The sequence below is a fragment of the Mauremys reevesii genome, linkage group 2 (genome assembly GCF_016161935.1).
Source record: "Mauremys reevesii isolate NIE-2019 linkage group 2, ASM1616193v1, whole genome shotgun sequence".
Taxonomy (NCBI): domain Eukaryota; kingdom Metazoa; phylum Chordata; order Testudines; family Geoemydidae; genus Mauremys; species Mauremys reevesii.
In genome coordinates this window covers 260,639,487-260,666,113 of record NC_052624.1, presented here as the reverse complement: position 1 = coordinate 260,666,113, position 26,627 = coordinate 260,639,487, and the positions used below count along the sequence as shown (strand labels likewise).

General features: G+C 39.3%; 2 long non-coding RNA genes across 2 annotated transcripts; both read right to left on the bottom strand.

The window, feature by feature from the left end:
- Positions 1-579: 579 nt before the first annotated feature.
- LOC120397638 lies at positions 580-2,325 on the bottom strand. The gene is made up of 3 exons (XR_005593903.1): positions 2,314-2,325; positions 1,741-1,847; positions 580-645 (listed from the first exon to the last, which is right to left on the bottom strand). It is a non-coding gene; the product is annotated as an uncharacterized LOC120397638 (long non-coding RNA).
- A 2,337-nt stretch (positions 2,326-4,662) lies between these two features.
- LOC120399652 lies at positions 4,663-26,299 on the bottom strand. The gene is made up of 3 exons (XR_005595274.1): positions 26,160-26,299; positions 24,015-24,183; positions 4,663-5,015 (listed from the first exon to the last, which is right to left on the bottom strand). It is a non-coding gene; the product is annotated as an uncharacterized LOC120399652 (long non-coding RNA).
- Between the last annotated feature and the right edge of the window lie 328 nt (positions 26,300-26,627).

The window sequence follows — 26,627 nt, the reverse complement described above, 5'->3', positions numbered from 1 at the left end:
CTGTTTGCTTTTTTGACCGCCTCTGCACACTGCGTGGACATCTTCAGAGAACTATCCACGATAACTCCAAGATCTTTTTCCTGACTCGTTGTAGCTAAATTAGCCCCCATCATGTTGTATGTATAGTTGGGGTTATTTTTTCCAATGTGCATTACTTTACATTTATCGATGGCTGCATAAATCTAAAATGGCTGCTTACCAGTGTTTCTTTTCTGAAAATCTCTCAACAACTGAATGAAACCTTTCTAGAGGCCTTGGAAACCTGCACATTGGTAATCCTGTTAGGATGAATCTACCTTGTATCAGCTGTTTTTGCTCATGCCTGAGACACAGACCACAAGATGACACATTGCGTAAGAACAAAGTGAAGACTGCACCAATTCTGAACCCATAGTAGCATGGATCATGATGTTCATTTTCTACAAACAGTTGTAACATGTGTTTAACCAAGTGATTAATAAAACTTATTTTTTGTTTATTTTTTTGTTGTGAATGTGAACCTTCCATACTCCTATTAGTAAAAGACTATCAGTAATGTCTACACAAGAGGCTCTGTTACAGAACATTTATTACAAACCTGGGGGTACTGAGAGCTTTGGAGTGGTGGGCCCTCTTTTTCAAGCAGCCAAAAAGCATGGTAATTCTCTGAATAGAAGGTAGATAACAATATGGCTTTCAGACCGTGATGCTTACACTTTACACAAACCAGCACAAGTCTGTTTTAAAGGAAACAAGACTATTGTTTCAGATGTTGGTTCAGAATGGCAGGTAGATTTGGTGGATGTCAAAACATGCTTGGGCCTTAGTTCTAAAAGACAAGAGGCATAGTAGCTAAGGCCTTTAAAACTTTTTTTGTTGAAGGGCACATACCCCTACAATTACTGACTGATCAAGGAAAAGAATTTTTAAACAAGACATTAAGCAAATTGTTACAGCAACATTAAGATTCACTATTTTGTTACTACTAATGAAGTCAAGGCGGGGATTGTGGAGCAATTTAACAGAACTTTAACATTTAAGAAATGGTGGTATTTTACAACCCGCAACACCTTTCACTACATCTTTGTGTTACTGGTGTTTCTAAAGAGTTACAACCAAACCTTTTACAGAACTGTCCATGCCAGGCCTGTTGATGTTAAACCCTCAAATTCTCTGAAGGTACAGAAAAAGGTTTATGCAGACAGTTTAAAAATAAACCAGACTGTAGCCCCTTTTAGAAAAGGAGACCACATGAGACTATGAAAAACCAAATGAATGTTTTGAAAAAGGTTATGAAGAAACATTTACTGATGAAATATTCATGGTGGATGAAGCCTTAACCAAGGGACAGAGGCATGTATAAGGTTAAAAGCTCACAAGGGTGAGGCAGTTATTGGTTCCTTTTCCCCTGAAGAATTACAAAGTGTTAACCCCAAGCAGGACAGGATTTACAGGGTTGAAAAATGTCTAAGTGTGAGAGGAAAGTGGAGAAGAAATGGGTTTCTGATTAAGTGGTTGGGGTGGCCTGATAAATTTAACAACTGGATGGAAGCCTCTCAACTCTACGACATTTAGACATGAAAGAAAATCATTACTGCTACAAGGTGAAAAATGAGCAACAGGGGCTTTTATATCACTTTGCCCAGCAATACGCTGGCTTTTTTCCACAAAATACCAGTTTAAACTTTACAATACAGCTAGTTAAACCCTTCAATCTCCTGGGGGCTTGGGAGGTGGAGTTAGTAGAAAAACAATACTCACACAGCTGGAGCAACATCGCTGATGACACCCCTTTAGAAATCACCTTTGGAGGTAAGAAATGGTGTTTCTCTCTATGCCAAGGCCATTATTCGTCCAGACCTGAATTACTGGATCATATGAACAACACTATGGCTAGTCATCCAGGACTACTTGAGGTGATCATGAGGTATGATCAAATGGTTAGAAAACTTAGAATTAATTTCTCTGATGGCATTTACACAGTTGCCATCACTGGAAAGCTAGCCAATATTTTGGGGTTATTCCCCAATCACAGTGTCAAAAAATATCCTGATCAAGCTGCACTGGGGCTCCCAGGGAGAGAAGGGATTTTAAAAAACAAAACATAATGGTCACCCTAAAAAAAAGTACTTCTTGGATGCCAGTGATGTATGAGGCTAGTATAGAAGATATATAGCCCATGTAAAAACAGTTGATTAAGACATAGCCAAAGATGTGGTAGGCATTCTTCTCCCAAATTGTTATGGGTAAGGTGGGTAGTCCAGCTGTGCAGAAACGATCAGGTCTGATGTATGTTAAAAGAAGAAGGCTTAAAAAGAAAGAAATTTGCCATACCTGCAATTTATGGGTCCCCCCCCAAAATTAAAAAAAAAAGAAGGAAACTGAAACAACAGAACTGGTTGGTGAGAACCAAGGGTTTGTGACTTGTGAGGCAGGTGAACATGATGTCACAGACCAGGAAGAGAAAGCTGTTGAGGCATCTACACAGTGACCTGTTTTTTCCAGAAAAACTTGATGAATGGCATAGATGTGAAAATTAAACGACACGCAGTAAAGACACTTTCTGCATAATGAGCAATGACTCAACCAAATGCTTTAAACCACAGGTTGTAGCTGTATCCTTTTTGCTAACTGTCAATGCTATATACCCCATGGACCAGATAGGATGAAAGTATTCAGCATCCCTGCAGGCAGCTGTATCAATAACCAGGAGAATCTGTTCTTGGGGCAGTTACCCAACCTGGTTGTCATTGGGTTTCTAGATAATGATGCCATCAGCTTTTTTAACTATTAGTATTAACCAGTCCCTTAAAATTCAAGTATCAGAGGGGTAGCCATGTTAGTCTGGTACTGTAGAAGCAGAAAAAGAATCCTGTGGCACCTTATAGACTATATATATCCAGATCAGTGGCACCGCTATGGGCACCCACATGGCCCCACAATATGCCAATATTTTTATGGCCGACCTGGAACAACGCTTCCTCAGCTCCCGTCCACTCATGCCCCTTCTCTACCTACGCTACATTGATGACATCTTCATCATCTGGACCCATGGGAAGGAGACTCTGGAAAAATTCCACCATGATTTCAACAGCTTCCACCCCTCCATCAACCTCAGCCTGGACCTACCTACACGGGAGGTCCACTTCCTAGACACCACAGTGCAAATAAGTGGTGGTCACATTAACACCACCCTATACCGAAAACCTACCGACCACTATGCCTACCTTCATGCCTCCAGCTTCCATCCCGGGCACACCACAAGATCCATTGTCTACAGCCAAGCACTGAGGTACAACCGTATCTGCTCTAACCCCGCAGACAGAGACCAACACCTAGAAAATCTCCACCAAGCATTCTCAAGACTACAGTAAAGGAAATAAGGAAACAGATCAACAGAGCCAGATGTGTACCCAGAAGCCTCCTACTGCAAGACAAACCCAAGAAAGAAACCAACAGGACTCCACTGGCCATCACATACAGTCCCCAGCTCAAACCCCTCCACCGCATCATCAGGGATCTACAACCCATCCTGGACAATGATCCCACGCTTTCACAGGCCTTGGGTGGCAGGCCAGTCCTTGCCCACAGACAACCTGCCAACCTGAAGCATATTCTCACCAGCAACTGCACACTGCACCATAGTAACTCTAGCTCTGGAACCAACCCATGCAACAAACCTCGATGCCAACTCCGCCCACATATCTACACCAGCAACACCATCACAGGACCTAACCAGATCAGCCACACCATCACCGGTTCATTCACCTGCACGTCCACCAGTGTAATATATGCCATCATATGCCAGCAATGCCCCTCTGCTATGTACATCGGCCAAACTGGACAGTCTCTAAGGAAAAGGATAAATGGACACAAATCAGACATTAGGAATGGCAATATACAAAAACCTATATTCGCCATCTGGCCACAAACTTCAACCTCCCTGGCCACACAATAGCAGATTTTAAGGTGGCCATCCTACAGCAAAAAAACTTTAGGACCAGACTTCAAAGAGAAACTGCTAAGCTCCAGTTCATCTGCAAATTTAACACCATCAGCTCAGGACTAAACAAAGACTGTGAATGGCTTGCCAATTACAGAACCAGTTTCTCCTCCCTTGGTTTTCACACCTCAGCTGCTGGAACAGGGCCTCATCCTCCCTGATTGATCTAACCTCGTTATCTCTAGCTTGCTTCTTGCTTGCTTATATATACACCTGCCCCTGGAAATTTCCACTGCTTGCATCCAAAGAAGTGGGTATTCACCCATGAAAGCTCATGCTGCAAAACGTCTGTTAGTCTATAAGGTGCCACAGGATTCTTTGCTGCTTCCCTTAAAATTGTTTCCCACTTACTCCCCAATACCCTAAAATCTCTATTCTTACCACCAAATTGTTTTTCCCACAACATTGGGCACCCCTGTTCATACCCCCAATCTGGGTGCCTCTCAAACCACACATAGCCCTACTTACACCCCTTTTTACACCCTTGTCTCTGTACGGTCTTGATACCCACACCTATTCACTTTTGTTCAGAGCTACAGGCTATCTTTTGAAAAAAAAATTAGTTTCATCCAAAGTTGTATCCTAAACCATCTATCATCAAAGCATCAGAATCCTCACAAAGAGCTCCAACAAATTGGTCACTATCCATGAAGAGAGACTATATTTAATCAACAGTTGGCGTAGTGTTTGAACTTTCAGTCCTCGGTTGTTTTTTTATTCACATCCCCTAAAGCATATGCTTTTGTGAATCTTTGTATTTTCACTCTCAGCTTTCTCAGGGCTGGGTGTGGTGTCAGCCACTGAGGAACTGGACCTGTGTTTGCATTGTTGTTTTGGTGTTTTTTAGCTGATTCTTTGTTTTGTCCTTTTGGCTTGATGTATCTGAGTGTTGGACTGTCTTGACTCTCTGGTTAAGTTCTTCTATTGCTTTGTGGTGGTCTTGTTAGAGCAGATTCCCAGCTTTTTTGCGGTTCTTGTCATGGTGGTATCTCTGGAGCTTTGTCTGTGTCATAACCAGGAGAGTTGCTCAAGTCTGATTTGGAAACAGACATTCCAAATTTAGTATTAAATACCCACTTTAAACAATTCACAAATATCTTAATTCCTTTCCTCTCTCTTTATCACCCCCACACACTGACACACCTATTTATTTGCTTAAAAACAAAACTGTGCAAACAACCAAACAAATGATCAAAATATATTTAATAAAGTTCAGCCATCTGTCAGCTGGTAATGCTGAAGAATTTTCATCCTCTGATGGTACTTTCTTTTTAGCTTATTAACTCCAACGTCTAAGAATCTCTCTTCATTTGACCACCCTGTGGATGACAAATGACGGCCTTGTTACAAAACATATGAAACAGTCTTGTAAAATTTAAAAATAAAATACGATGGTATTTTTTGCTGTTCAAAAATCACATAAAAGGCATTGCTTTACAAAATCTATTTCAGGCTGTAAAACACACACACATACATTTTTGGTTATTTCTACTAATGTTGTTTCTCCAACAGAGAGACACACGTTTTTAACTGCAGTACATTTCACGGAGCATCCATGATCAAAAGCATTCCAACAATTCCCCCCATACATTTTTTCCCCACAAAAGTAGAAAAAGCTCACTTACTTTACACACTTTTCATTATTACCCCTTGTAAGGGGTTGTTCACCACACACATGCCTGGAAAGGGTTAGTGTAGGCTAAGAAGGGGGCTAATTAACCAAACAGACCACAACTGAGAGAAATCAGGTGGCTAAGCAATCCCCTGACTGAGGGAGGGAGCTCAACTGGGGAGAAACAAGCAGGGTTGGATTTATAAAGGCAGGAAGCTGATAGAGGGGAGTGCTGGGAAAGTCTGCAGTCCTTCTGTGGGAGAAGGGAGGTGCATTTGGGTTGGAAAACCCAGAGGGGGTGGGGAGGGGGAGCCAGGAAGGTAGGACAGGGCTCAGGGAATGGCAGTAAGTTCTAAGAGGGAACAGACCTTGACTACTGATTATAGCTGATTATAGCTAAGCTGGAACCTGGAGTAGAGGGTGGGCCCTGGTTCCCCTGCCAGCCACTGAGGGAGAAACACTATAAGGCAGCGAATGGGAAGACTGCCTAGGATTGCTGGTGAAGAAAGATTTTCCAACCCCAGAAGGGGAAATGGGTTACCTGGCCGGAGGGCCGAGTCACAAAGAGGCAGCAACAGTTCATGGAGCAAGAGAGGGGCTACAGACTGGCAGACAGAAATGGAGTGACAGAGTGCGATTGTGGGAAGGAGTGTAGATGGGGCAAGCTATTCCCTACAGTGACCAGGAGGAGGCACCATCTTAGCAGTGAATGGAGCACTCCATCACACTGCTAAAACTAGATAAAGCCCAAGTGTTTTATACTAGAGAGAAAACATTAAAGCCAAGTGTAATATCAATACATTGCTCCAGCCTGTGCAAAAGCAACACACACACATATCTGGACCCTTTTTGGGAAAACACACATTTTTCCAGAGGATAAAGATATACCATGTACAACTAAAATACAAATAGCAAACTAGGCCATAAACCAACATTTTAACCCTTTTTTAAACACACACACACACACACGTTAGCAATATTTCAGAAATTTACTTTCAAATGAGATAAAGAACCAATGGTGCATGTTTCCTCTGTTTTCCTCTATAGGCTTAATGAGCAAGTAAAATTTTATTTAGTATTATTCTCCAAATGCTTAATTTACTGTGTTTACACAAACCCCTTCACAGCCTGTTTAAAACAAGATTTGTCAGAAACACATGCATAGTAAAGGAATTTTACCTAGCCTTGGTGAGCAACAGCTTGCAGTTGTTGGTTCCTCACTAAAACGATCACACTAAAGACATGTATCATTATTAGTAAGGCTATACAAAGAGAAAAAAGTATATTTTTTCAGAGCTATAAAATAAACAGTATATCTCTTGCAGTCCAGTAGCCATTATCTCCAAAATGTTTTCTGTTACGTTAAAATTAAAAAAAAGAGAAGAAGAGGAAGCACTGTTTTTTATCCCTGTCTACCTTTTTGTTTCAATCAAATGTCTATATTTAGCTGGTTGTTTGGATCACTACAGCTCTTAATTAATAAGACAGACAAATTTTATGGATCCCTCCCAACATTCCCTTTTGTGGTCTGTGGGCCAGCAATGCCCCTCTGCTATGTACATCGGCCAAACTGGACAGTCTCTAAGGAAAAGGATAAATGGACACAAATCAGATATTAGGAATGGCAATATACAAAAACCTGTAGGAGAACACTTCAACCTCCCTGGCCACACAACAGCAGATCTTAAGGTGGCCATCCTGCAGCAAAAAAACTTTAGGACCAGACTTCAAAGAGAAACTGCTGAGCTCCAGTTCATCTGCAAATTTGACACCATAAACTCAGGATTAAACAAAGACTGTGAATGGCTTGCCAACTACAGAACCAGTTTCTCCTCCCTTGGTTTTCACTCAACTGCTAGAACAGGGCCTCATCCTCCCTGATTGAACTAACCTCGTTAGCTTGCTTCTTGCTTGCATATATAAACCTGCCCCTGGAAATTTCCACTACTTGCATCCGAAGAAGTGGGTATTCACCCATGAAAGCTCATGCTGCGAAACGTCTGTTAGTCTATAAGGTGCCACAGGATTCTTTGCTGCTTCTACAGAACCAGACTAACAAGGCTACCCCTCTGATACTTGTCTACACAACAGAGCTGTTTTTGGTTAATTTTTTAGTTAAAATATATTTTTTCTATTGCAATTAAAAACAGAACACTGCTTAGCCGTTTTACAGTATTAAGCAATAAATCACCATCCATAACAACCCCAAATGTTACTGTACCCCCACTGCTGGCTGAGGACTTGTAGCTGGCAATGAATGTCTTAGTTTTTTTTTCATTTTAAACATGTTTCTTTTGTGCTTAAAGTGTTGGTTTGTTTTTAAATAAAAATGGACATAGCACCACCACAGTAAACAGACCTCAATTACCCTCAGCTTTTAACTGTGTGGTCAGGAGAAATTTGTTCTTACAACTAGGGCTGCCAATTAATCGCAGTTAACTCATGTGATTAACTCAAAAAATTAATCGTGATTAAAAAAATTAATCACAATTAATTGCACTTATAACAATAGAATACCAATTGAAATTTATTAAATATTTTTGGATGTTTTTCTACATTGTCAATATTGATTTCAATTACAACACAGAATACAAAGTGCACAGTACTCACTTTATATTATTATTTTTTATTACAAATACTTGCACTGCAAAAATGATAAACAAAAGAAATAGTATTTTTCAATTCACCTCATACAATTGCTGAAGCGCAATCTCTTCATCATGAAAGTGTAACTTACAAATGCAGATTTTTTTGGTTACATAACTGCACTCAAAAACAAAACAGTGTAAAACTTTAGACTTTCAAGTCCACTCAGTCCTACTTCTTATTCTTCCAATTGCTAAGACAAACAAGTTTGTTTACATTGATGGAAGATACTGCTGCCTGCTTGTTATTTACAGTGTCACCTGAAAGTGAGAACATGTGTTTGTATGGCACTTTTGTAACTCGGTTTGCAAAGTATTTACATGCTAAACATTCACATGCCCCTTCATGCTTCGGCCACCATTCCAGATGACGTGATTCCAAGCTGATGATGCTCGTTAAAAAAATAATGCGTCAATTACATTTGTGACTGAACACCTTGGGGGAGAATTGTATGTCTCCTGATCTGTTTTACCCACATTCTGCATATATTTCATATTATAGCAGTCTTAGATGATGACCCAACACATGTTGTTCATTTTAAGAACACTTTCACAGCAGATTTGACAAAATGCAAAGAAGCTACCAATGTGAGAATTCTAAAAATAGCTACAGCACTTGACCCCAGGTTTAAGAATCTGCCTTTCAAAATCTGAGAGGGATGAGGTGTGGAGCACGTTTTTAGAAGTCTTAAAAGAGAAACACACTGATGCAGAAACTGCAGAACCCACACCATCAAAAAAGAAAATCAACCTTCTACTGGTGGCATCTGACTCAGATGATGACAATGAACATGCGTCAGTCCACACTGCTTACAAACAGAACCCATCATCAGCATGGAAGCATGTCCTCTGGAATGGTGGTTGAAGCATGAAGGGACATATGAATCTTTAGCGCATCTGGCACATAAATATCTTTGCCATGTGACCGCTTGTTCTCACTTTCAGGTGACATTGTAAAGAAGAAGCAGGAAGCATTACCTCCTGCAAATTATAACCGACCTTGTTTGTCTGAGTGATTGGCTGACCAAGAAACAGGACAGAGTGGATTTGTAGGCTCTAAAGTTTTACATTATTTTATTTTTAAATACAGGGCTTTTTTTACATAATTCTACATTTATAAGTTCAACTTTCATGATAAAGATATTGCACAACAGTACTTCTATGAGATGAATTGAAAAATACAATTTTGTTTTTTAGTGTAAATATTTGTAATAAAAATAAAGTGAACACTGTATACTTCGTATTCTGTGTTGTAAATGAAATTGATATATTTGTGTGATGTTGTGCAGTCTATATGGTTTTATAAAAATTTAATAATAAGTGAATATAATGTAACTGAGATATGCTTCATGCAAAAGGTCTCTTGTAAGATATCGTTACAAAGTTTATAGTCTACTGAGTGTAATCATCCTATTTGTAGAAATGTACCACTCTTGTATCTGAAACTAGAAATATGAAATGTAACTCTGAGGGCCTATTGTAATTATGTAAAGTGTGGGCCATTAATGGTGGTTTGGAATCTTGATGACTCATTAACTAGGACCATTGGCTGCAGATGGGTGTTTTATACCTGTAAGTCTTCCTGTATACCTGTGTGCTGGCAAGTGGGTAATGAAGTCTTGCAGTGACATGTGATCACGTCACCTGAACTGGAATCCATCTTTAACCTGGTGTCTTTCCATTGAGAAGGAGGGGGTGGGAACTCAGAGAGGGACAAAAGGATTCCCGCCTTGTGCAAAAGATATATAAAGGGGTGGAAGAGAACAAAGTGGGAGAGGAGCCATCATGAAGAATCCCCTGGCCACCACCTGAGCTGGAACAAGAGCTGTGCCCAGGCCTGGAAGGTGTCCAGTCTGAGAAAAAAAACTTACTGAAGCATCTCTGAGGGTGAGATTATCTGTATTCAGTTTGATTAGACATAGATTTGCGCATTTGATTTTATTTTGCTTGGTGACTTACTTTGTTCCGTCTGTCACTACTTGGAACCACTTAAATCCTACTTTCTGTATTTAATAAAATCACTTTTTACTTATTAATTAACTCAGAGTATGTATTAATACCTGGGGGAGCAAACAACTGTGCATTTCTCTCTATCAGTGTTATAGAGGGTAAACAATTTATGAGTTTACCCTGCATAAGCTTTATATGGGGCAAAACGCATTTATTTGGGTTTAGATCCCATTGGCAGTTGGGCACTGGAGTGCTAAAGACAAGAACACTTCTGTGAGCTGTTTTCAGGTAAACCTGCAGCTTTGGGGCAAGTAATTCAGACCCTGGGTCTTTGTTGGAGCAGACGGGAGTGTCTGGCTCAGCAAGACAGGGTGCTGGAGTCCTGAGCTGGCAGGAAAACAGGAGCAGAGGTAGTGTTGGCGCATCGGGTGGCAGTTCCCAATAGGGTTTCTGTGATCCAACCCATCACAATTTGAAAATGTAATAAACATCCAAAATATTTAAAATGAATGGTATTCTGTTGTTAACAGTGCGGTTAATAACAATTAATTTTTTAATCACTTGAGAGCCCTACTTACAACATGTTCTTATTTTTATAAATATGCAAGAGGTTTGTGGCACCCTCCAACTTTTCAAATTTGAGGTAGAATGGGGTTTACTTTTGAAAATAAACTATTTTAAAACTTCCATGACTTTTTTTGAATTGTCAGATAGTTTGAACAATAAACCATTTTAAACATTTTTTATTTAATTTAATATTAAACAAGTCTCAGCCCCTGTCTGTGAGTGTTACCTTGATTGCCCAAATCTAAACATTCATCAAATTGAATTGGCAATATTATTTAGCCACGACAAGGTATAATATTAAGTTTTCGACTAGACCGTCTGGTTGAAAAGGGAAACTGGCAGTGTCCAATCAGCACAGCTGACTGGACACTAAAAGTCCAGTTACCTGCAGAAATTGGCCTCTGCCACCATGTGGCAGGAAGAGCAGCAGCTGCTGCTGGAGCCTGGAGGAGCAGCTCAGTGTAGGAGCTGCTGCTCTTCCCGTCCTACAACCTGACAGAGAGAACTGGCTGGCTCCTGGATCAGGCTCCAAAGTAGGTACTGGTGCCATTGGGGGGGTGGAAAGGGGGATAATCTGTCTGCTGTGCCCCACTGTGCCTTGATTTCCCCAGCCCCTCACTCAGGGAACCCCCACCCTGCTAAATTCCACCTAAAGTCATAGTGTAGACCAGGCCTTAGATAGTTCTATGCCTAGTGACATCCTTAAAGCCATATATCCATCCTCAACTTTACTCTGTGTCCTCTTCAATAACTTCTCTCCAGGATGGGCAAAACCAACTAGTGGCTGATACATCTGTATCCTCTGATCTAATGCTGTCCAGGATCTTCAGGGTCTCTACAAACCCAGCTGTTTGTAGAGACCATTAAATACCCATTTTAGATTTATGCAGCCACAGTTGGTTCCTCTGCTCCCACAGCCACAGACCCCTTGACATTTTATACCTTGCATACATGTGACTCATCTTTGTAGTTCAAATACTTAAAAGGAGACTCCCCAGCATCCCCCTTCATGGGATCAGACTAGGGGTGGGCATCATGCTCATCAGATGGCCTCACGGTCACCTGAGTTTCCTGGTCAGCTGCCAGAGTCTCCAGCAGCAGGTGAGTCAGAGGGCTCCCCGTGACCCCGTCCCCCTTCCTAAGAACTGTTGCTCAAGTAGCACTCTTCTTGCAGGTGCCCTAGTACCTCTGGAGCTAAAACAATTCCACAGTTCTCATACAGGTATTGAAGGGGGTCCATATTTCCTCTCTGTGTTTCTATGATTTCTGAAGATGAGTTCTTTGTGCATGCGCCCCCTTGTATATAGATAGCAAGTGTGACTATATTTAGGTAATGCAGCAACCTAGAATATAAATAACTGTGTTATTAGGAGACTGACACTGTACTTGAAATAACTTTGAGTAGTTCAGTTTATCTTCAGTACAGTGAACATTATAGTACAGCACATGATTCTTGATAAAGGCATTAGTGAGGATATCACTATTTTTATGCTAAACTAGTGACAGGAGAAAGCTGTAAAATTACTTTATCATCACCTAATTTAGATAAGACCATTTATTGTTCACTCCATGTATCTGACCTTCTGTCAAGGGTGAAGCATTCTAAATTAAAATAGATAGGAATATACCGCCAATGATATCAAATGTTCCGTAATTCTTTCAAACAGACATTTTATCGTTTGAACGTCACATGTCAGAGCTGTCACCTAGGCTATCTGCTATGTTAAAATGTTTTACTGTGTTTCTCATTACCTTCTTAATTCACGAACAACCAAGGAGATATCAGACTATAAAACTATCTCTGGTCCAGGACTGAATATCTCCAGTTCTTGATCTAATACTAAATAAATACTAATACTTGGTCTAATACTAAATAAATGGGTAGAAGAAAGGAAACATTTCCTGATACATTGATTTGAAACATTAGAGTAAGTCCCAGCAGTCACAAATTAATGGTCAGAGTGCAAGTGAAGCAGTCACAGTTGCTTGATAAATGTAATTTATCAAATAGTCCCATGATTTATCACATTTATTATTAAACAAGTATAATGTATACACACATTATAGTATGTGGCCAAGTTGAATGCCTAAAATTATGCATCTAAATCCTCATATAGGCACTCAAATAAGTGGACTTATTTTCAAAAGTGCTCGGATTTTCATAATCTCCCACCGATTTAAAGGAATAACTCATAAAGTAAAAACAGTACACTGATGAAGCCTAACAGGGATTCTCTGTCAGAGTTTCTACAACTGATTCCTGTTTCCATGTGAGAAAGTCTGTCAGAGTCAACACCAACATGTGTTGCCCGCCATAGCACATCCACCAAATTGTCACTAGTTTTTGGTATTCTGTAGCCAAACAGCAGCTGTGTTGACATGCTTAACACTGCAATATAATGCATGCCATGTACCAGCAAATAATGCCATCCTCTATGAGACAAAAACATTTTCCATTTTCCCCTTTCTCCCATATAGTTTAGTCACAATCTGTAGGAAGAAAACCATTTTCTATCTCTATTTTGGCCCTCTCTGGCAACTAACATTTCCTAAGCTAAGACAAAATGATTTGTCTGTTAGGACATGGATTTTATTCATGCACATTGTTGCTACTTACGTATCTGATTCTCCTGTCACTTTACACTGATGCTACACAGTTACAGCTCCATTCACCTCAATCGCTCCATCATTCGATCCAGTGTGACAGAAGAACTCACTCCCATCTATTTGGAGATGCCTATCTGGGACTGAAGTGCCAGTTTGAGTCATAAGAGTGCAGGTTTGTTTTTAAAAGATGTCCCACATGGGAGCTGAAATACAAGTTTTTGACAGGGTTTCCTTTATAGGCCACCACATTCATTAACGAATTGAAAAGAACTATTTGTGTGAGTTCATAAGAATACAATATTAAGAACGTTTTTCAAAAATGTTGCTATGCAATTTAAAGGTCCTTTCCTGACCTCATTTATGCCCTGTTTTATGGATTTTTGCATGATTTAAGTGAACAATTAGTGTCATTTGTCTCCTTTAAATTAGAAAATATAATTAACCATATGTGTATCTATATATAGCGTTGCTAGAATTTTTAATTTGGAAAAAAAGGACAGATAGTCTAATTAAGGGAATGGACTGGGACTCAAGAGTAATTTCCTGGATTTACTTCCTGGCTCTGCCACAGCCTTCCTGTGTGGCCTTGGGTAAGTCATTGAATCTCTCTGGGCCTGATCCAAAGTTCACTGAAATCAATGGGAAGTTTTCCATTGACTTTAAAGGGCCTTGGACCAGGCTGTCTGTGCCTTAGTTCTGTCTGTAAAATGGGGACAATAATGTTTTACTACCGAACAGTAATGTTGCAAGGATAAATTCATTAAGGCTTGTGAGATGCTCAGAAATGATGGTGTTATAGGGAGGGGTGTATAATTACCTAGAGATAATGAAGGCCCAGCTGGATGCTGCAGGTAAACAAACCATCCCAGCCTGCCAGTGGATTTCCCTGATGGACTGTGTGCCAAAGGTTGCCGATCCTTGTGCTATTGTAATCTTTGTAAAAAGTATGCCTTTTAAGGTATCATTTGAAAATTCAATTTGCTGGTCATTACTGTCCTGATAAAATGTGTGTGGTGACATTGTATGTGAAGTTTTAAGATTCCCCTGTATGATGTTAACACATGTTTCAAAACACACATTTTTGCTTGTCCATAGTGAGTTTGGCAAATACGTCTGTCCTAAACAAAGGAATGTGTGCTCTGTTTGATATGCATTTAAGCAGTAAACAGAATCATCAAGAAAGAAGGGAAACAAAGGAAGCTCAAACAGGTGAGAAAAAGGCAGCAGATAACATCCTTCCACATAGATTCTTTGTCTTCTGGTACCCAACTGGAAATTTTTTTCAAGAGTGTGATTTGAGCCTATAAAAAGGAGGTACAAACACCCCACTGGATCACTCTTGCTCTTCCTAACCATTGCATTCGCTACACCTCACGCAACAAAGGAAGCCTCCGTTGGACTTTGGGAGAAGATGTCCTGACCTAAGAAGTTTGGCCATTAAAACTGCTGAAAACATGTGGTGAGAAAACTTTGCTTGGAATTTAACATAATTTGTTAAATTGCATTTTAACTTTATTTTTCTTGTGACCATTTCTGACTTTGATGCCTCATTACTTGTACTCACTTCAAATCTCTTTGTAGTTAATAAATTTATTTTATTGTTTTATCTAATCCAGCATGTTTAAATTGAAGTGTTTGGGAAAATCCATTTGGGGTGGCAAGTTGTGTGCATTATTTCTATTAAAGAAATAATGGAGTTAATATAACTTGCATTGCCCAGGAGAGGGCTGGGTAGTACAGGACACACATTTCTGAGGGAAAATCTAAGACTGGGGGAGTGTTGGGCTCACCTGCAATATAACCAGGACTGGTGAGAGATAGAGTATAACCCAAGTGCGGCTGGCAGGCTGTAGTTACACATACATACTCAGGATGCGGCTTGTATGCTGGAAGGCTGTTTGTGAGCAGCCCAGGTGGAAGTCCCTTAAGCAAGGCATTGTAAGGCAGGGATGACACAGCTGCTCATTAGTCTGGATTGTACCCTGGTCTGTCACACCTTCTCCAATTTTTAATCTAACAGATTAAAGATTTGTTCCTAAATATTTTCAAAATGCAACGTCTATTTTAGAGCCAGTTTAAGTTTTCAGCACAACATGTATAGACAGTTAAAAAAAAAAAAGCAAATAAACAATGCTCCTGAAAAATTATGGTGTTGAGGTTTTTAAAACTTCTAGAAACTCATGTAATTCAAAACAATTTGACTCTCCATCTACATTCTCCCTTGACTGACATCCACACAAAGTATGTATAGAAGTGTAATAAGCAACACAGATTAATTTTAAGAGAACCTTACAGGCACAGAAAATGTTATCTTTCACCCTAAACTGACATGACAGACCAATAGAACGCACTGTAGCCGCAGCTCAATCTCTTGCCCTTTCATTTCAAATCATATACATTTAAGTAGCTCTGTATTAAAATGAGTGCAAGTGTGACAGATGCCTATGGTCACAGGATGCTTCCCTTTTTAAATGCCTTTGTAAATATCTCTTTAAATTATCTTGATTAAAAATAACTTAAATACCACAGTACTGAACAAAAATGCTGGACCACACAACTTTAAACTGTAGTGCTTTGGAGCATTACTACAGATTCCTTAGGATTTATCATTCAGCTTCCTTATTTCAGTTTGAGATAGGCCTAAGTTGTACAATGCTGATCCAAAATCTGAACTTTATTCAAACTTCTCCAGAACTGAAGGGTGTTAGGATCTGGTTTTCCAGATCAAGGGCATCCCTAATTATAACACACCAAACAGCACCCATCAGCACACTCATGGTGCCATCTATATGTGCTTTACCTGAGGAGGAGTTCGATGGAGATCTCTATGTTTTAGACCAATACAAAGTGAGGCCAGCTGAAAGAAGCATATATAAAAGTGTGTGTTACATATTTTGTTACAAATAAATGATATAGAGTCTTGCAGGGCCTTTGACAAAGAAGCTTCAGAGTGTAGAAAGCTGTGATTACAAGATCTGATTACTCAATAGTTGTGGTTTACTTTTATTAGATCTCCTTTGAGAATTATCCCTGCTTACCGATATAGTTTAAAACCAAACTTGTGTTTCTAGTACTTCAAAAGCCACCATGAAAATTCCATGTTTAGTTGGAGGTAATCCAAGATGGGAACAATAGATGGATGTTTGGGAGTTTGCAAATTCTGCAGTGGGAAATCTTGTAGCATCCCTGGTTTCCAAATGTAGGCGCAATCTGTCCTAATCTAATTAACCACAGAGAATTGGAAAGATAAAATCAAAATGTCCTTCAGACCAGATATGGGACTTTTCCAATACATGGCCAATTTGCCTAATTCCAAATACAATGGTCAGGTCAAGCCCAGATGTGAAGGAGTCTGATGATCTGCATTTCTGCCACCTCTTTTCATATTTAAAATGGTAGATTCAGACTTTTATCAAATGTCTAGGCCGGGAAGGAGGTTGTGTCACAGCTGGATGAAGCAAAATGGAAAATTGTGGAAGTAAAATCATGGGCGACATCAGAGTAGAATTCAGAATTTTGTCTTTTTTAAAAGAACTGCACTCTGTCTAGCCAGCTCAGTGTCAATCAAATGAATTTTAAGAATTTTTGGTTTTGTCAAAATTTTGTAACAGGCCACATGCTGGAGTAACAAATACGCTGTTAAAAGTGTGTTGTTGGTATCACAGGGCACATACGAAAGAGAAGCATACCTAACTAGCTAATGGACTGGGCATTTTGTGACTGAGTTCAAATTACAGAATTACAATGCTTACATTTCAAACAATGTGAGGGTCTTTTATGACTGAGGAATACATATATTTATGCTGTGAATCACATATTATGTATAGATTTTTTTCCTAAAGCCTTTGGGTGAAATTTGCATAAGCACTCAGAATTGGCCTAACTCTGTTCCTGTTGATGGCATCGACTCTAGAAAAATATAAATCATCCTATCCATTCTCCACCTGATCACACAGCCTATCAGCAAAGGAGATCTGCTCCCCAGGCACCCAATCATTTCAATGGCAGAGGCTGCAGGACGACTCATCTTCTACCACCGCTGCTGCAGGTAGGAGGAACAACTAGCAGGAAGGAGAGTCACCTAGAGGAACCTTTACAAAGTATAGGGAAGACAGCCAGACTAGATCAAGAGGTATTGGACCAGGTGTGAAGATGGAAGGATTGAAATTCAGAGGGGAAGGTACAGGGAACAGTATGGAAATAGTGGTGGATTTGAGGAGATGCGTGATAGAGTATTGACTCAGAGAATGTCACATGTTTCACCCAATGAACAGGAAATTTTTCAAGGAAAACCTCTTAAAATTTGCCAGCAAATCACTACTATCTATCTATCTAATCTGAGTCTTATCCTATTCCTTCTATCTGTCCATCTGTGTCTATTTATTTATACCATCTTTCCTCATAAACTTTTATTTGGATGATAGCCTGGAATATGAATGTTCTCCATTTATCATTTTATTGTGCAATTGTTTTTTCATTTAAATGTTTAATATAGCCGAGGTGCATTATTGCTAATAAATTGCAAAGCCTGGCAGTCATTACATACCATCATGTCCATCAATAGAAAGCATAAACTTACTGTCCTTCTGCAACTCACAGTTAAGTATAAGAGGAAACAAAGTGCAGTTAATAACAGATTAAGCATATAATACACAGGCCTTAAGGCTTTTAGTCTCAAGAGATGCCACATTTCAATGTCACAACCAGGATGTAATATTAGTAAACAAAGTTTCAGTCTGTCAGACGGGCATGTTAGATTGAACATAAGGCATATTAAATCCATTTGCAATAAGCAAATCGCTGTTGCCTGTGGACTGCAAGAGCTACAGTAGTTGTTCTTGGATTTTATAACACTTGAGCTACTTACTGCAAGATCCAGTAATAAGATTTTATTTGTGAGGGAGGCTCCAGGCTACTCAAGCCTATGCAAGCTTTTTTAATAGAAAAGAATGTTCTAGGGCAATTCATGGGCAAAAGAACACAGAAGAAAAGAATATCTACCCCCACTTCCTCCCCCCACCCCAAATTGTGTTATTTCTTATATTCAAAAGCTTTGTCCTATAGCTGTGTGAGTAACTGGTTTTTCTGGTTTGGTGGATGACCCAAAAAAGAAAATAGGAAAACAAAAACTCATTTTGGGTTGAATAAAATGTTTTGTTTGACCTGAAAATAAATGTTTTGTGTTTGAGGGTTTATTTACAATCTTTAAAAAAAAATGAAATAAAATTCTAAATGAAAAGACATTTCAAACTGAAAAATCAAAATGTTTTTTTGAAATGTAGAAACTAAACATTTTGATTTTTTTAACCAAAACAATTCAGTGAATTTGACATGAATTTGCAAAATGTTTAGGTAGACCCAAATCTGCATTTTTGGCAAAAAAACAACAATCCTCACAATGTTTTGGGTGAAATTCCCCTCCCCCCCAGTTCTAAGTTGTTCATGAAGGAACAGAGAGCAGGATCTTCTGTGCTCAGGACTTTCTCAATCCCAGGCTGCACTTGTGGAGATAAGCCATTTTAACGCTGAAAGTGATAAATCAATGGAACAAGGAGGAGAGCTTACAGACAAATCAGTTAGTGGGAGGAGGAACACATTTCTTAGAAGACACTACAAACTCGCATAGGGGAATTCTGATTTTGAAAATGAGACATCCATGTTGAAGATAGTACCTAGCAACTACATTTGCCCTTCAAGAAGGCAGCCCAGGAGTTGGGCCATGTTGCAGAGAGCGGGTGAAGAGGGTGGGGCCAGGAGGGGCCAGGAGTTGTGTGGAAAAGCAGATAATGGTTTCTGTGGAAGAATTGTATGGGAAAGAAGGGTCAGGGGATCTACTGGCAAGCTTAGAAAGTTTCAAAGCATTACAGCATCCAAACTTTTGTCTGAACTGAACCCAAGCTCTGAACCTTCTGAGGTAGGCTCATTGATATCACACACAAACCAGTGCTTTAAACCAAGGCTACAATAAATTAGAACTCTCTTAGACAAAAATACTGATCTGTATGGTTTGATTGTTAAAGCTACATTGAATTACTTTATCTTATGCTCTTCTCAAATTGGTAGGCATTGGATGACATCTTTACATTTAAATTGTGCTGATTAGCCAGTTTTACCTTAATAACACTATGATAGTGACCGCCTTATCTTGCCCTTTAATTTTAAAATTAATGAAGTAATCATTTATCCTGGTCTCTTTCTGTGTTCTGCCCAATTACTTTAGTGCTGAATGGTACTTTGCATTTTTGCTGGTCCATTAGTCCCATATCGTGCTCTTTCTGGACTTCTCTGCTCAACTAAGGGATAATTAAATAGTGTCTTTTAGCATCTTTATAACCTTGGCACATAAATTTGCTTTTCCAAATAGTTTAGCCTGATAGATAAATGTCACTTGGCCAGATGGATTGCTCTTCCCTTTGTTATTGTTTTGGACATCTGAAACACAGCCATATATGCCAGATAAGAATCCAGCCTTTATTATCATTAATTCATATCTTCACATGGATCCAATTCTGGACTCCTTTTTCTGGAAAAAAATTCTCATTGAAGTAATATGGAGAGGAGTTATCACTTCTGTCTCTGTGATGTGATTGCCTCTGCACAGACAGCCCAAAGTTAAGCATTGGGCTGAAAATGAATAAGGAAAAAAATTGACAGCCTATTTCACCATTAGAGATGTGACAAGCTGAACAGTTCTCTATGGACTTAGAGCTGTTTTCAAGATACTCTCATTATTAGGAGCCAGCCTTTTTCTGCTTTCTTGGGCAGTTTCACAAGCTCACTGTTATTTGCCCTTTATGGTCTGAAGGAAAGGCAAATTTTCAAGCTTGATGGCAGAGTATTCTTTACATTGGGAATTTTGGTTTTATCTTAAGAATGGTGGGGGCAGTGAAAAAGAAAGCTTTGGTGAACAAAGAAGAAACTATTTACTTTTATAGTGCTTTCTTTTTCCTTGGGGAATTTTTTCCTTTCAATTTAATTGACTTCTTCCTAGTTCATAAGCAAGGAGAGCCATTAGAAACAGAGAAAATCTGTTTGTAAGGGAGGTGATTCTGACACACAGCAGGGACAGAGTTTAGGAATTTTAAAGACAAAGAATAACCAATTCATTCAGCCCCAATGTGAATCATATGTCATTTTTTATTATTATTAGATATGCTGTTAAATTTATTCCTTAATACGTACAAGCAATGTGACTGAGATATAATTGCCTTATGTTTCCTGATTTTTCCAGGCCAGAACCTCAGACTGGTATAAATGCCTATAGCTCCATTAGCTTCATTGCTGATATACTCCAGCTGAGGATCTGGCCCTCTATTTAATTCTCCATCCTAACTTGGTTAAACATGAGCTTTTGCAATGAGTATCTTTGTTTCTGTTTGTAATGGAAATATAGTGCCGTAGTCCTCAGACACTTAAATAAATACACATGGAGTGTTTAAGAAAGCATCTGATATAAGGTAGTTTGAGAAAAGTCTGAACAAAAAATAGTGCTAATGCTTGTGTGCAAAATACAGCTAAAGAGACACATTTTATCTGAAGTCAAATAACATTTATTTCATAGATTGATAGGAAGAAATCCTGATTTCTTTGAAGTTAATGGCAAAACTCTTACTGACTTCAATGGGAAAAGGATTTCACCTATAGATTTCAAGCCAGCAAATAGTCAGGAGCATTAGAATGATCTAGTTTGACCTCCTGCATAGCATAGACCACAGAATTTCATTAAGTGCTTCCTGCATTAAGCCCAGAACTTCTGATAGAGCTACCGTATATCTTCAGAAAGATACATAGCCAATCTTGATTAAAAGACCTTATGTGATGGAGGATCCATCAATGCACGATATGAGTATTGTTAGATTGGACACTTCAGTGAGCAGTGTGCATCATATAAGGGGCAGCATGTAATCCACAAAACATGTTGGGCCTGTTTTAATACCATTGTAGAAGAAGAAAAACACCACCAACAACTTTAATATTGCTGCACAAGGGGACCAGCAAATCTGACCATCACCCTATTAGCCCACTGTCTAAACATTCCAGATTTTTCACATTCTGTATGATGCATTGCAGACTAGGACCTGTACAGATTTCAAGAGGAAGGTTTGACACAGTCCCATTGGTCTTCCCTAAAGTACACTTGTCTTTAAAAGGCGACTGCAGAAAAAGGTAAGCTTTATAGGATTTCATGTTTATTGCACCTCAATAAGTCAGGATCCAATTTATTAAATTACAACTGCTATACATGCAATTCAACCTAGGAGCTGGGAATCAGTCTGGGTTCTTTTTCTCTCATTCATCATCACATGCATCAGTAAAAAAAAAAAAAATTATATGGGCCAAATAAGGCTTTTGGTGACATCTGTGCAACCCCATTGCCTCAATGGGTTTGTGCAAGTATAAAAGATTAGAACTTAAGAAGCTAATTTGTTGATGAAGCACAAAGAGGAGAAGAAACCTGCTAGATTTCCCTCAGCTATGCTAGATCAGAAAAGCTAACAGGAGCGAGAAGCAGCTAAAAACTTATTTTTATTTCTAAAGCCAACAGGTATTACTGTGAACACAAACAAAGGGAGTACATCTGATATGTAAGCATATACTATTTCACAGAGTAGAAACAGAGTTCAGGAACCAGATTCAAAGCCTGTTGAAGTCACTGGGAAAACTTCCATTGACTTCAGAAGGATTTAGTTCACAGCATAGGTGGGAGTAAGGCATATTTTGATTGTCATTCATCCCTAGTGATATATCTACTCTCTTCTGCTGCAGACATAAAGATGGCAGGTTCCTGCTGCTAATAATAATGTTAGGCACATGGAACTGTCATACAGATTCAGAACAGTAACTTAACAGCCAATTCTTAACTAATGCTCTGAAGCATGAGTGTTTATGTCCTGTCTACTTTTTTACTCTAATTGTGGCTGTTCTCATCATCCATATAAATGTGTAATCCTTTCTTGAATCTTATATAGCTTGTGGCAATGAGTCCCAGAGGTTATTAATGTAGTGTGTAAACAAGTTGCTCCTTTTATTAAGTTTTTAATGTATTGCCATTCAGTTTCCTAGAATGTCTCCACATTCTTGTATAATGAAGGAAAGTGAATCAGAGCTCCTAAATTACCTCCTCCATCATTTTTAAATTTACATTTCTCTATCATGTTCCCATTGGTGCTTCGGTAGTACAATTCTTGCATCTCATGTAAAAGACATAGGTATGATTCCTGGTTTATAGGAGGTTAGACTAGGTAATCACAATGGTTCCTTCTGACCTTATAACCCATGAATCTCATTCCCCTTCTTTCTAAACTAAGCAGTCCTAATCTTTTCATTCTTGTGTCTTCTAAAAGTCTCTCCATGGCGTTAATTACATTCCAGAGTTAAGGAGTCTGGTTGGAGAACACACTGCCAGCAACTCCTTCACATTTATAACAAGCAAGTTGCAGCTCAAGCACCTCCATTGTGGAAATATCTTCTGGAGAGAGAGATGGTCACTCAGGTAGCAAGGTTACGAACCACCAAATGCTTCTTAGGTTAGAACCAAGATATTGCTCTCCACTTGGAAGCTGACGGGCAAGCAGTGCAGATCTCAGAGTACTGGTACTGTGTGCTTTTAGCATGAAACTTTGCTCAACAAATAGGCAGCCACCTTTTGAACAAGCCTTGGTTTCCAGGTGCTCTCAAGATGTAGCCCCATGTAAAGCACATTAAAATAATCTATTTCCACCTCTATATATTTCTCTCTCATTCTCTAGATATATTTTTATCCTTCCAGAGCTTAAGAAATGGCTGCTGACATCCGTATCTTGCAGTCTGGCCACTGACTGTATTGGGCTTCATGACTTGAGTTTAAAAAAAGCCCTTTTTTCATTTTATTTAATTTAAATACAATATGCCAGACCTCCTTTCATGGTGGAAATTCAAATTTAAGGTGGAGCAAAATAGGCTTGAAAATAGAACCATGCTTTAATCAACGAGAGACAGAAATAGCTGCAAGGGGGTAAATTAGGCACGTGGTAACTGGGTTAGACCAGTAATTAGGATAGAGTGGGGTGCTGTCATTATGAAACCAACAAACAAACCTTGTTATTGCTCTGTTCCCCAGCAGGGACTGAAAGATAAAGTGAAGCCTTTAAAATGATCTGTCATCCTGCTCATGGCCACTTTCCTTTCTAAATTGATTTTTGCTTTCTCAAACCAAGAGGTTGATAGTTTATGCCTGCTGCCAGCAAGAATAAACTACCACCCACTTTGTGCATGACAGCAGAAATCAACATTAAGTGGAAAGTGGCTGTGTTGGATAACTGATCCTTTTCAAGGCTTTTTTACTTTATTTCCAGGCTGCTGCTGGTGGACAACAAATTGCCTCTTTGAACAACTGGCACTAATTGACATCCTTGTTGGCAGTTTAGAGGCCAAGTACAGAAGCAAAGGATTGAATGGGCACAAAATCTGAACTAACCTGTCATTAGAAGTAGTTTCTCCAACCAGAACTAAAGAATGTTGATGAGGAAAGGTGAGGAAGTTTGTATAACTACTACTTCTGCTATATTTGCTCTGTAAATAGAGAGGAGGTTTTGGTTCTGTTGCTGCCAATCCTACATCTTTCACAAGCACCGTAAATCCCGCCCAAACCTTGTACAACCTTATACAGTACCTCATGGTAATGGTTTATTAGCCTTGTCCCCCATGTCCTCTCCTTGCTCAAAGCCTCATCCTTGGTCTCAGGTTAGTGCTATTCTGACACAGGAAGCCATGGTTTCCTCACCGAGATTGCTGTCTGTCTGTCCATCCATTCATCCCCAAGGAATTGAAGTTTGTTTCTTCTGAATAAAAGGAACCAGATGTCTGTTTTAAAGTGGATTCCCTCATGTCTTGGCCAATTAATTTGAAACCATTTATTTCATCTGGTTTCAACATGATCAGCAAATCTATCAGATATCTCCTTATCCAGGCCTAATCACTCTGCAGTGGTTTCTACCTTAATGCTTACCTTGAGCTCAGCTGTCTCTGAGCGAGGCTCTGCCACTATTCATAGGGGGAGGGATAGCTCAGTGGTTTGAGCATTGGCCTGCTAAACCCAGGGTTGTGAGTTCAATTCTTGAGGGGACCACTTAGGAATCTGGGGCAAAAATCAGTACTTGGTCCTGCTAGTGAAGGCAGGGGGCTGGACTCAATGACCTTTTAAGGTCCCTTCCAGTTCTAGGAGATTGGTATATCTCCTATTATTATTATATTTATATTACAGTAGTATCTAGCGGTTCCACTCATGATTGGGACCTCATTGTGGTAGGCACTGTATGGGCACATAGAGATGGTCCCTGCCCCAGAGAGCTTACAAATTAAACAAAGAATAGCAGGAATAAGAGAAGTGAGGGTCTTGGTCCGAATCACACAACAGGTCAACCAAAAAATAGAAGTGAGGGCTCCTGAATCCCAGCCAACTACCCTATCCACCAGACCACACAGCCTCTCTGTGTTATAACTGAATCCATACAATGGAAGAGGAGATATCTCACATCACAGAGGAGTCCAGAAGTGCAATTGGAGAAAGCAGACAGTGAATAAGGCCAGTCACAAATCTGTGTGTACTCAACAGTCTCTGATTGTACAATGCAGATAATGATCCCCACCTCTTTAAAGTGCTTTGAGTGAATGAGAAAGCACCACATAACTGTTTATCATTATTATTGCTTGTTCTCAAATTTGTCATTGGGTTGCCGGCTAAGTGATTTGTTTGTTTGTTTTAAATAAACTCCTTCATGATGAGATGAAACAAACCATGATTCTCTAGTTTTACCAGGCATCAGTAGCTTCATTACTGATGTCTAATTGGCTAGCAGATCACATGTGTTCTAACGAAACAATCCCCTTCCTCCCAGATAGAATGAAAATACTTTCTGAATACATTTTAAATCTAATTGTTTTGCAATAATGATCTTGGTGTCAGCTTCTTAGATTAATGAAGCCTTTCAGATGACATTAAAAGAGAACAATTAAACTGCTAATTTTTTATTCGCTCTGCAAAACCATTTCAGTGTAACATCAAATCTTTTAAAAGTGGCTATTCCATGCTTTCTATGCTGTTCAAGTAAAGAAGGGCCCTACAATACTACACCAAAGATCCTGAAATGAATTTTATAATAAAATGAATTATCTTGGAAAGCAGTTGTGTTTTAGGTGAGGAGTGATTATATATTGCTCATTTATTGCTAGCAATGTGTTTCTTAATTGGAATTTAGGGCTCGGGCCTGCAAACATAAATCACACATGTAGTCCCATCAGCTTCAATGGGATGATTTATATGAGTAAGAGTTGCAAGATTGAACTCACATGATCCAAAACCCATTGAGGTCAATGGAAAGACTCTCATTAACTTCCACAGGCTCTGGTTGAGGCCTACCACCATTCGGTAAAAGAGGTGTTTTCCTGACTTCTCTTATGTGTGTTATTACAGAAGCAATCCAGACACAAAATTCAGGGGCCAGATCCAGGTGTTATGGTTATTTATATTGTCTGAAGATCTGGTCCTTGATGTCATTTCAGACATCCCAAGTTTGGAGGTGTTTGTAACTGTGTTTTTTTCATTTGGCCCATTATACAGAGAGGTGCCAGTTTGGAAAATCTGAACCAGATCTAGGTTCAGCCCTCAGTCACCCTCAAAGTTCAGAGCGGTTTGGATTCAGACCTATTATTTCTATGTGATGTGCATCAATAGGCAAGCTATATTTGAGTGGGTAATCACATTATTTACTTCTTATAATGCACTTAAGGATTTAGAATGATAGTACTCAGTGTATACCTGTTTGCTGATCTCTGCACGGTGATAATTCATGCTGCGGTCTTGTTAACATCATTCAGCAATGACAGATGCTAGAAACACAGGCTGGTGTGATCACAATTGTTTCCATTGCTGCCATCTGCCTTCTCTGTTTATAATATAACACAGGCTGCCCCAAAGCCTAACGGTGACCCTTTTCGTGTTGAACTGCTGTTTTTATCATTCTGCTAGGAAAGGCTGTATATAAAGCCACACATTTCAGTTCTTAATGCCATACAGATGTGGGAATTCAGCATTATTATTATCATCAATTCTTAATGGGGAAAATCGTTAATGTGCTGGTATTTGAACTGTTATCTTTTAGTTAGTGGTTTAATGTCTAACTTGTACATGTAACAGTAACGGTTTGTAATAAGGCAGCATAGTCATAGAAACCTACAGGAAAGTTAATCCACATTAACTAAGGATATGAATTAAAAGTGAATTAGT